The 11,213-nt window shown below is 54.2% G+C and overlaps 2 long non-coding RNA genes across 2 annotated transcripts; one reads left to right on the forward strand and one right to left on the reverse strand.

The window, feature by feature from the left end:
- Positions 1 to 4,415: 4,415 nt before the first annotated feature.
- Positions 4,416 to 7,656, reverse strand: LOC109503083. Its single transcript, XR_002161972.2, has 3 exons — positions 7,391 to 7,656; positions 5,026 to 5,149; positions 4,416 to 4,552 (listed from the first exon to the last, which is right to left on the reverse strand). It is a non-coding gene; the product is annotated as an uncharacterized LOC109503083 (long non-coding RNA).
- Positions 4,536 to 8,373, forward strand: LOC123379541. Its single transcript, XR_006584105.1, has 2 exons — positions 4,536 to 5,180; positions 8,225 to 8,373. It is a non-coding gene; the product is annotated as an uncharacterized LOC123379541 (long non-coding RNA).
- Positions 8,374 to 11,213: the final 2,840 nt, after the last annotated feature.

Consider the following 11,213-nt stretch of genomic DNA (forward strand, 5'->3'; position numbering starts at 1 on the left):
CTGCATTTATACTTAAAGGCAGTGCACCAAAGTTCAACCCTTTTTGACTTCGTTGAATGAACACGGAAAGGTCAGAAGACTTTTTCACAATCAGAAAGCATCTCCCTCTCGCTGGCTCTCCTCCCTCCTCTTAGCCGTCCTCCCGCCCCTCCACATCCTGCTGCTCTGGTCCTACTCACCGCGGCTGTGTCCCCACGCCCCGGGTCAGGAAGGGCACGTTGCCGCTGGCGATGAAGGGAGAGATGCAGAACGGCTTCGCGGTGGAGAGCCAGCCTGGGTCACACAGATCCAGACGTGAGCTCACGCTTTCCTGCGTCCTCCAGAGCAGGAAACAGCCAATCTCTGAGCCTTGACTTGAACCTGTGCAAAATAACGGTAAGAACTGTACCGCTTCACAGGGCAGCTATCAGGATTCAAAGAGAAAATACACTTGGGGAACTTATCACTGGGCCTGGCGTGAGGGAACTGACCGGTCAGCTGTGTTGAGCAAACTGTCACTTGGGGTGCTAAAGGCCTCTCCACCGGGCATCCGGAGGCGGGGCTTCTAGGTCCACCTTGGCCTTGACCATGAGTGAGGTACCTAGCTCTCGGGCAAGGTTGGGGGTGGGGGTGGGGGGTGGGGTCTGGTATTTCAGCCAGGAAATCAGGGGATAAGATTGAGCCCAATCAGAGCCCAGACAGAGTGGAGCTGTCCCAGTGGAAGGACCATCGGGAGTCAGTCATGGGATCAGCGGGGGAAACTGACATCTTCAGACTCGCTCATTAGTAAGTGACAGGCCACAGTCTCATGGCCAGTTCTGGTCTCAGTTCCGTGCCTGGACTCGGGGACCATGGGAGCTGACAAGGCCCCAAGAAAGTACTTTGACCCGAACGAAGATGAACATGTAACGTGTCAATATGTATGGGATGCAACAGAAACAACTAGAGGGAACTGAACAGCACTGGACGCCGACGTGAGACAAGAAGGGAGGTTTCAAATAAATGACCTCACATCCCACCTTAAGAAACTAGAAAAAGAATAGCAAATTCAGCGGCACCTCAGTGGGTTGAGCTTCCGACTTCGGCTCAGGTCATGATCTCACGGCCCGTGAGTTCGAGCCCCGCGTCGGGCTCTTTGCTGACAGCTCAGAGCCTGGAGCCTGCTTCGGATTCTGGGTCTCCCTCTCTCTCTGCCCCTCCCCTGCTCATGCTCTGTCTCTCAAAAAAAATAAATAAATGTTAAAAAAAAAAGAATAGTACATTCAAAGGAAATAATAAAGCGAAGAGCTGATATTAGTGAAACCGAAAACAGGAAAATAGAGAAAATCATCAAACCAAAAGCTGATGGTCTGAGAAGATCAACCACATGACATATATATATATATATATATATATATATATATATACACCCAGAGTGATCAGTTAGAAAAAGAGAGAAAAGACAAGTCACTGTATCAATAATAAGAGGGGTGAAATCACTCTTCTACGGATATTCAAAGGATCATAAGGGGATAGTAGTGACAGTGTTTTCACAGTACATTTGGCAACATCATATGAATGGTCGAATTCCTCGAAAGACTCAACCTACCAACGCTTACTCAAGAAGAAACAGATACACTTCCATAGCCCTCCCTTTATCTCGTCAAGAGGTTGAATTTTAACCACGAGCCTTCCTGTAAAGAAAACTCCAGGACCACACAACTTCCCTGGTAAATCCGATCAAACATGTAAGGAAGAAATAATACGAGTTCTGTAGAAACAATATCAACTCTACGATTCTATGAATGGTGCCTCCCAAACTTGTTTTACGAGGCTGGCATCATCCTGATACCAAAACCTGACAACGACATTACGAGAATGGACATCTACAAGCCGAGAGCCCTCAAGAACACGATGTAAAAATTCTAAACATTGTTTTATCACATAAAATCCAATGATACATAAAAAAGAAAAGATGCTGATCATGACCCAGTGGGGTTATCCCACGGATGCAAGACTGGTTTGACATTAAAAAAATGAAGAAAGTAAGTTCATTATATTGACAAGTGAAGAAGGAAAGATCCTCTGACCAACTCAACAGATGCCAAAAAAGCATTTGACAAAATCCAATCTCCATTCCTGGTGATGAGTGTCGGCAAAGTAGGGCCAGAAGGAAACGTCCTCGGCCTGACACAGGGACAGGGTGTCTACGACAATCCTAGACCTAACGTTGTGCATCAGGGCAAAAGATTGAATGCTGTTACATTAGGATCAAGGCACAAGAGTAGGATGCCTACTCCCACCACTTCTATTCAACATTATTCTGGAAGTTCCAGCTGGCACAGCACTATTTGAAAGAAAGGAGGAAAGAAAGAAAGAAAGAAAGAAAGAAAGAAAGAAAGAAAGAAAGAAAGAAGAAAGAAAAGAAAGAAAGAAAGAAAGAAAAAAGAAAGAAAGAAAAAGAAAGAAAGAAAGAAAGAGAGAAAGAAAGAGAGAGAGAAAGAAAGAGAGAGAGAAAGAAAGAAAGGAAGAAAGATGCACTCAGGTTGCTAACAAAAAAGTAAAACTGACTTTTCTTGCAGGTGACGTGATCACCTACTTAGAAAATCTGATGGAATCTATAAAAAAAATAGCTACTAGAAATAGTGTGTGCAGCAAGGTTGTGTGATACAAAACGAATGTACAAAAATCAATTGTCTTTCTATATACTAGCAACGAACGATCAAAATTGAAATTAATGAAACCATACCCTCTACAATACCATCGAGAAATATAACGTACTCAGGAATAAACCTGGCAAATGGTGTGTACAACCTGCCCCCTGTACAAAACATTGCTGAGAGAAATGAAAAACCCAAGAAATACAGGGATATACCGTGTTCGTGACGCAGAAGCCTCAATATGGTTGAGATGTTAATTCTTTCCACATTGATCTCGAGATGAATTTTTGAAATTCGATCCGTATACAGAACATCAAGTGAATTATACATCCAAACAGAAACTATAACTACAAAACTATCAAACTATAAACTTCTGGGGGAAATCATAGGAGAGTATCTCTGCGACCCGGGGTCAGGCAGAGATTTCTTAGACAGCATGCCAAGAACGCAATCCATAAAAGAACAAATTGATACATGGGGTTTCATAAATATTTAGAAGTTCTGCTCTTCAAAAGGCACTGTTAGGGGAATGAGAAGACAAGCCAGAGAAAATCTTTGCTGATACAATAAGCAGTTGCCTGCCGTATATTTAGAGGACTCTGGTAACTCAATAGTAAAAAAAAAAAAAAACAAAAAAAACAAAAAAAAACAAAAAAAAACAAAACAAAAAACGAGCAACTTGATGTTAAAAAATGGAAAAAGAGTTGAACAGACCCTTCACCAAACAACCTATATGGGTGGGAAACAAGTACTTGCAAAACGCTTTGCTGTCCTTGATGGTGAGGGCTCTGTATGTCAAAGCCACAGGGAGATCCCAACACCACTCACCCAAAAATAAGAAAAAAACTGACCAAACCAAGTGTTGGTGAGGCTGTGGAAGAAATGGAATTCTCCTGCGCTCTGCTGGAGTGTAGAATGTTACAGTCACTTTGGAAAAGCGGGCAGGCTTTTGTTCTTTTTTCCCTGTAAAGTAAGACGTATGCATAACGTAAGACCCAGCCATGCCCTTCCTAGGTATTTACCGAAGAGAAGTGAAAACATATGTCCATACAAACACTCCTACGTGAATGTTCATAGCTGTTTTATTTGTAATCGCTTGAAACAAAGCCACTGAAATGTCCATCGACAGAAACATGGCCAGATGAATTGTAGACCCATGCAATAGAATACTACTCCATTTTAAAAATGAATGAACTCTTGATATACACATGAGAATGAATGAGTCTAAAAAGAACGGGGCTAAGTGAAAGAAACCAGGCAAAACCGAGAGACAGAGAGAGAGAGAGAATGTCCCCTTTGATTCCATTGACCTAACATTCTAGAAAATGTAAGTTAACTTTTGTAGTGACAGAAAGCAGACCTGTGGTTGCCTGGGGAGGAGGGGGCGGGCTTTTGGAGTACATGACAAAGAAGCAGGAGGGAAATTGGGGGGATGATGGCTACTTTCATTATCCTGATTGTGGTGCCGGTCTCACGAATGCATACATATGTCAAGACTTCTCAAATCATCACTTTAATTATGTCTTTAAATATGTCGCTTGAAATATGTTCAGTTTATCCTATGTCAATTATATCTCAATGAAACTGTTAAAAATAGCCACGGCGGCTGATGAGCTCTGGAGAGGAAAGAGGTGTCTCCCATCCAAGAAGAAGTGGCCTGAGTCCTCGGGGGCCAGGGTGGGAATTCAGCAAGGGACACTGAGGCAGGTGAGCCGGACAGATGGGAGGGCAGGCAGGCCGGTGTCACGGAGTCATAGGGTTTCCAGAAGGAGGCGCTGTGGTTCCCCGTGGCACGTACCTCCCGGCAGAGACGTGGTCCTGAGACGAGGCAGCGTGAGGCTTGCCGGTGACCTTGACAAGTCAGGAAGCGGTGGCGGGTGCAGCGAGAATGGCCGCAGGGCAGTCGAAGATGGAACCCAAGGGGCAACGGGAGGCTTGACATGCGAAGAAGCAGGAATGTGTGACTTTGGGAGGGTTGGGGGGGCCGGCAAGCAGGCAGGCATGACTACCAAGGTCAGGGTAAGCAGGTGCCAGCCGGGGTGCCCTCGTCCCTGCGAGAACCGAGTACGACTAGTCCCGGACAGTCTGGGGCCACCGGCGGTCCTGAGTCCCAGGACTTCTCCCGTGTTTGGGCTCCTCTGTCCGCCCGGCTCGGTCTCTTTCGTTCTGGGTTATTTCAAGTGCAAAAGCTCAGCTCCGTCACTGGTTTCTAAAATATCCACCCACACCAAGCGTTTCTGAATTTATTAGCTTTATGGCATATTTGTGGGGAGACGCTATCACCTCACTGGCTGTTCTCCCCTGAGTCCACACCCCCCTTCCCTGGAAGAGGCAGACCTCCTTATCTCTTGCAGACTACTTTCACCCGCTTCCCTCTAGAAAGTCTCGGCACCTGCCGGCTCCATACCCTTGCGTTACTGGCTCTCGTCACTCCGCGGATTTCTCTTTTTAGCCAAATATACTTTTCCTAAGAAGGATTTGGACGCACAACAATGTCTTCTTCATGCTTCATCGGCATTATCATCCTTGCTCTGCAGATGAAGAAACAGAGGCCCAGAGAAGGTAAGCAACTTGTCGGGGGTCACACAGCCAGGGAGACATTCGGGCAGCGGAAGCTCCTTCTGGGGTGTGGTGGCGAGCCCTTGGGTTCTGTTCGGGGGGACCTGGGTGTGATCCTGACTCTACCACTAACTGGCTGTGATAGTGCCAGGTCACAGGGCATCTGTGGGGTCAGTGAGGTGACACATCTCAGGCATTAGCCAAGTCCAGGCACCTTTAGGTCACCAACTAAATGCAGTACTGTTGATCCTTTTGCTAAGTTGACCGCACCTGCAGAGACCCCCCCTGCCTCAGGCCCTACACCGGCCTTTCCTCTCCCCCACCTTCCCTGCCATCGGATCTCTGTTCCTTTCTGTTTCCCCAAACCGGATTAAAACTCACATCCTGCGGGACACCCTCCCCAGTTCACCCCACTTAAAATCCTGCCTGGCGGTCTGGGGAGTGGGGAGATGCGAATGGGGAATTAAACAGACTTAGACTCAAATCTGTCTTCTCCCCCCACCAGTTAGGAGGCCTTAGTCCCTCTACAGTGCCTCAGTTTCCTTATCTGCGCAGTGGGGACAGTGCTCGGGACGCAGGGAAAGGGCAGGTGTGAGAAGAGCTTTGCAAACAACAAGTGACCAACCACCTCCTCGTTTGCTCTGTGTCCCTTCAGCAACCTGAGTGCCTAACCTGTGTCACCTCTCTTGGGTTGGGTGGGGGCCCACCTTCCAGAAATGGCCACCCCTGGGGAGGGAGGCGACCTGGAGTTAGAGTCCAGGGTCCTGGATGTGAGTCAAGCCCCTCCCCCGGCCCCGTGTGCCCCCCCGGCTCTCCTCACTGTGCTCCAGCATCCCCAAATAGCCCTCACGCTGCACCCTCTCCCCCCCGGAACAGCCACTCCCCTGCATGTGGAGACGCGAGCACACCCAAGCTCTCTCCTCCTGCTCCTCTTCCTCCCCTGGGAAGCCCTCCCTGACTTCCAGACTGCCCAGTCCCCGTGGCGCTCCACAGTGCACGGAAAATTGGTGGCCTCTCTCCCATCTTCAGTTGTGAATGCCATGGGGATAGAGGCCACGTCTGCTTGACTTGCCCATGTACCCCCGAGCTTCACATAACGCCCGCTGTGGCTTCTGTGGACTCTTAATGACACGTGGGGCCACTTAATGGCACCGGGAGACCTGGGCCGGTCTCTACCCCCGTTCTGGAATATTGTTCCCTCAGCAGTTTAAGGAAGGGCTTTGGGGAGGATGGGGTCTCCATTGCTTCTGCCCTTGACTTTGAAGGTTGTCTTCAGTCCTGTGGAGACAGCTGCTGCCCACAGTGTGACGGTGTCACTGCGGGAAGCCTGTGCCCACCTGTGCCCTCGTTTTAAGTAGCTTTATCTCAGAGCCCTGGGGTCACTCTCCCCAAGGGCAGCAGAGGGTAATGGGGGTGGATGTCAAGTCTGAGAGGGAGCCCTGGCCCTGGAAATAATCCGCCGGCCCATCTAGGGGACCAAACCAGAAGGTCACTTAGGTCATTGTACTGGGCGCAGGCTACAGCCACCAGCCAGTCATCTGTGGCCTGACGGTAGCAGTAACGGGTGGCTCTGAGATTTCCTTGATCTCAGATCATCCAAATCTCCAGCGGGAGGGCCAGGCTGCCGGAGTCCCGTCCTGTTCCAACAGCGACGGACGGGGCACCCCCTCGGATCGGGGCTGTCCCGGGGACTCAGGCAGCTCCCACTGTCCGCTGGTGTGGTGACCCTTCTCCCCGGGGGGAGGCGGGGGGGGGGTTGGCGGGTTCTGGCAGGAGCGGCCCCAGCGAGTCCCCGTGGACCTCTAGTTCCAACCCATTTGCTCCGTGTAGGTCTGCAGAGACGAGACTTTCCTGGGGCCGTGGGGAAGCTCCCATGCTGCTCCGGCAACCCTACGCTAGTGATCTGAGCTCACTCCCTGTGGGTTTTGTTACCTGTGAAATGAGGGGCTAGAAAGGCCCACCTGGTGGACCTCAAGAGAGACCTGAGGGAACTAATGGAGCAGAGAGGCAGGCTGGCCCGGACGTTGCTGGTCGGGGCAGGAATCAACTCAAACTGACTTAGGTAGACAAGGGGAGCGCTAATAACGACACGGGAACATGCCTGCTGCGTCCAACAGAGGATGGCCGCCCACATCTCCAGTGGAGAGAACATCCCAGATGGAACCACATTCCCTCAGTCCCCCCCCCCCCCATTTCCGGGAGAGAGAACCCACCTGGTCCAACTTGGATCAGTTCTCCTCTATCCTCTTTGGCGTCACTGGCTCCAGCTGGACCTACAAGTGTGCCTTCTGGGAGGTCCCCTGTAGGGGAAGAGGGCTGGGAGGGGGTCACCAGGAGCTGGACAAAAGCTCTCAGAAGCACCAGCCCGCTCTGGAGAGGCTGGCTGACCCCTGGAAGGGCCCTGTGCTCAGGGCATCCACACGGGGTGGGGACCCAGATGCGTCCCAGGGTGTGACACAGGGCGTGATGACCAGCATGAGCTCCGGGAAGATGAGTACCGGCAGGGCTCAGTGGGGGGTGAGGACCAGGCCCTCCACACCCTGCCCCCTGCTCCTCCGTCCCTGCCAGGTGGACCCCGGGATCTTCCAGGGGAGGCTGGGCGAGCCTCAGAGCCAGGCCGGGGCAGGGTCAGGACTGTGCACAGAGCCTCTGGTGCAGACTTGGCTTTGGAACAGTGGCATTCAGGCCGCGAGGCAGCGGGGGGTTAGCTGTTTCCTGGCTCTGCCCCAGCAATGAGACCCCATCAGCCCAGGTCTCTTGGCAACTGCTCCAAAGATCCAACAAACCCTCAGCTACAATCCGGAGCCCGGGAGGGAAGCAGGAAATGATTCATCTGCTTTCTCAGACATGAAGGCAACTCTGCATTATTAATATTTACTCAGGGGCTTCTCCAAGGGCCCCACACAGCAAACGAATCACGGGGAGGGAAGGGCACAGATCACAAGCGTGGCTGAGGCAGCCGGCTGTTGCCAAATGGGGCAAGGTGACTCCCAGGGGTCACAGCTGAAAGGGGCCTGGTAGCTCTCTCTGCCTTCCCCATTTTACAGAGTGGGAAACTGAGGCCCGGAGACGACAGAGGACCCGACCAAGCCAACCCAGCACGGATATTGGCAAAGGACGAGACAGCATCTGAGAGCGTGGGGGATGGGAAGCAGTGAGCCTCAGGTCTCTCGTCTATAAAATGGGAATCCAGGAACCGGCTGGTGGATGATGTTTGACTAAGATGTGACATCGTGTCTGGTAAAGAGCAGGTCCTGCACAGATGGCACCGGAGAGAGGTCACGGTGAGGATGCCGGGGGCGCTCCCTGCCTCCGTTTCCCCAGCAGCCCCATTTGTGCTTTGAGAGCCTGAGGAAAAGGGCTGGCTGGGTCCGCGGGTCATCAGAGCTGATGGTGAATAAAGTTGAAGCGTGTGGGGTAGTGAGAAGGCTCGGGAGTGGGGGTCCTATGGGGAGAGGGAGTCAACCAGAGAGAGAGAGAGAGAGAGAGAGAGAGAGAGAGACTGCATTCTGGTCAGAGGGGCCCCTGTCCCTGGTCCAGGTCCTGGTGTCTCAGTAGTTCTGGCTGCATCCTTGCACTCTGGCATCGGAGACACCGGAGTCCCTCCAACCCCCTCTCCCTATGGTCACAGGGGTCCAGAGCCAGGCAGCCAGCTGACCTCAGGAGGGAGATCACCGCCTGGCAGCACCCAGGGCCCGAGGGTCCCTGCACACCCGGCCCGGTGTCCTCAGTGCCTCTCTCTCTGGATCCTGCTCTTCCCCTCCCCCCAGCTCCCTCTCTTCTTTGCTCCCCGCTCCCAGCCCCCTCATCGGATCATTCAGGAATCCCACCTTCTGTTGCCCACCTCTGCCTGTTCAGCCCCTGGGCTGGCCCCGGGGACACTGAAGGGAATGAGGCATGTCCCTGCCCTCAGGGAGCCCCCAGTCTGGCTGGGGACACACAGGAATCCATCACAACCCAGAGTGCTCAGTGCCGGGACAGGGCAGATGCAGGAGGGCCAGGGAGCCTGGTGGGGGAGGGAACCCAGCCCTGGACAGGGGTGTCAGGGAGGACCTCTGGGAGGAGGGGATCATGCTGAGGCCTGAGGGAGAAGCAGGGAGCCAGGGGGAGGGGGTCCATGGGGAGAGGTCAGTATAGGCAGAGGCAACCTGGCACCTGCGAAGGTCTGGCAGAGAAGGAGAGCTCCCCCCCCCCCGCCCCCCACCCCTCCCAGCAGCGGGCAGCTCTGCAGGGCTGGGGCCTGGGGTGTGGGGGTGCAGGTAGGGGTGCAGGCTGGGGGTGCACTGCGGTCGGATCACAGAGGACTGGTGAGCTGGCTGTGAGGTTCCGGCTTCATCCTGAGGGCCCTGGGAGCCTTGGAGGGTCGGAGGGAAGTTAGGGGACAAAGCGCCCGCCCTGTAGACATGGGGGTGGGGAGCTCCAGGAGGACCCGGTTCCTCAAGCCCCTGAACAGGAAGAAGCCCCGGCCTCCCTCCCCTCCCCTCCCTAGCATTTTCTCTCCTTCCCTCCTCTGTTCCCCCAGCTTCTCCCTCCCTCCTCTCCTCCATTCCTTAGGCCCCTCCTCCCCACCCCCCTGCCCCGCCCCTCCGCTCCCTCCAGACCCCTCCCCAGCCCCAGGCTCCAGCGGCCCCAGGGCTGAGTGGCCCTTGCGACAGCCTGCAGCGCCACCTCGGGGCCGGAGCCGGCAGCGCCGCGGGGTCGCCACACCCGGAGGCAGGCACGGGTCCCCTCCTCCGCCCCAGGGAGCAGGTGCGGCCAGCCCGCCGGGCCCAGGGCCCCTCCTCCGCCCGCAACCCGGGCTCCGGGGCTCCGGGGTGATGCTGGCGTGGACAGCAGTCCCGTCTCCGTCCCCCCTGACGACCCTCATGACCAGCTCAGCTCCTCTCGCCGAAGACCAGGCGCCAGAACTGAAGACAGTCCCTTACCTTTCACCCCCCCCCCCCCCGCGTGGGGCCGTCAGCCTGGGGACACCAGGGCTCCTTGTGCTCCTGGGAGGTGGGCCTCACAGGGGCTGGCGCACCCATACTGCAGATGGGGAGACCGAGGCTCCGACAGGGGCAGTCTGCGCGGATGGCTCGGGTCCTAGAACCTGGCACTGTGCCCTGTTCAGAATCACACGCGATCACCCACGCCGTGCTAGGTGGAGCTCTGAGACCGGGGACACAGAGAAGAAAAGGCAGTGGAGGAAGCCCCTGCCCCGGGGGGGAGGGTTTGTAAGTGCAGGTTCTAGTGATTGGAGATTTGACCTGAAGGTATCAGAGAAGGTGCTGGCCACCCAGGGGGCTTCTGGGAGGGGTGGGGGAGGGAGGTCTGAACTGGCTTCAGAGGGGAGATGGCTTCTGGGCTGTCTCCTCCAGGCAGAGTGAGAGTTTGCCAGGGGAGGATGATGGAAGGGCTTTCCAGGCTGGGGGAACAGCCTGCTGGAAGGCAAAGAGGCCAGAAAAAGCAGGAGGAGGGGGGTCCTCTGTGACTGAAGGGAGGGAGGAGGGTTGGGCCAGACCAGGAAGGACCTCAGAGGCCCTCCTGCTTGCCCTGAATCTACAGGCATTACTCACACAACATGAACTAACAACAATAACAGAATTACTAGAATCACGGTTACTATTCTTATTAGAGCCACTGACACCTATTGACAGCTGCGTCCCCCCCCCCCCCCCCCCCCCCGGGACTGTCTCAGATACTTCTCGCCGAGCGATGGAGGTGTTTTCAAAGCAGCCAGTGAGGCCGACGAGGCTGGGGAAAACAGGCACAGAGAGTGAGGGAACCTGTCTAATGTTGCTCTGACGAAACGGCAGAGCATCCTGTCTACAGGATCGGCTCTTTCTACCCCCACAGCACCCCGTGCCCACCCCACCTCTCAACTCCCAACCTCATTGCTCTGACATGCTGCGCTCCCGGGGAGAAAGCCGCCGCCCATCTCCCCAGAGGGCAGAGAGAAGTTCCATTTTGGAAGAAAAACCCAAGGGCCGGAGAAGGCAGCATCTAACCTAAAGCCTCGGCTGCGGACATGCTGGCTGGAGGGGCGGTTTGAGGGGA

Source organism: Felis catus, chromosome C1, assembly GCF_018350175.1.
Source record: "Felis catus isolate Fca126 chromosome C1, F.catus_Fca126_mat1.0, whole genome shotgun sequence".
Lineage (NCBI taxonomy): Eukaryota > Metazoa > Chordata > Mammalia > Carnivora > Felidae > Felis > Felis catus.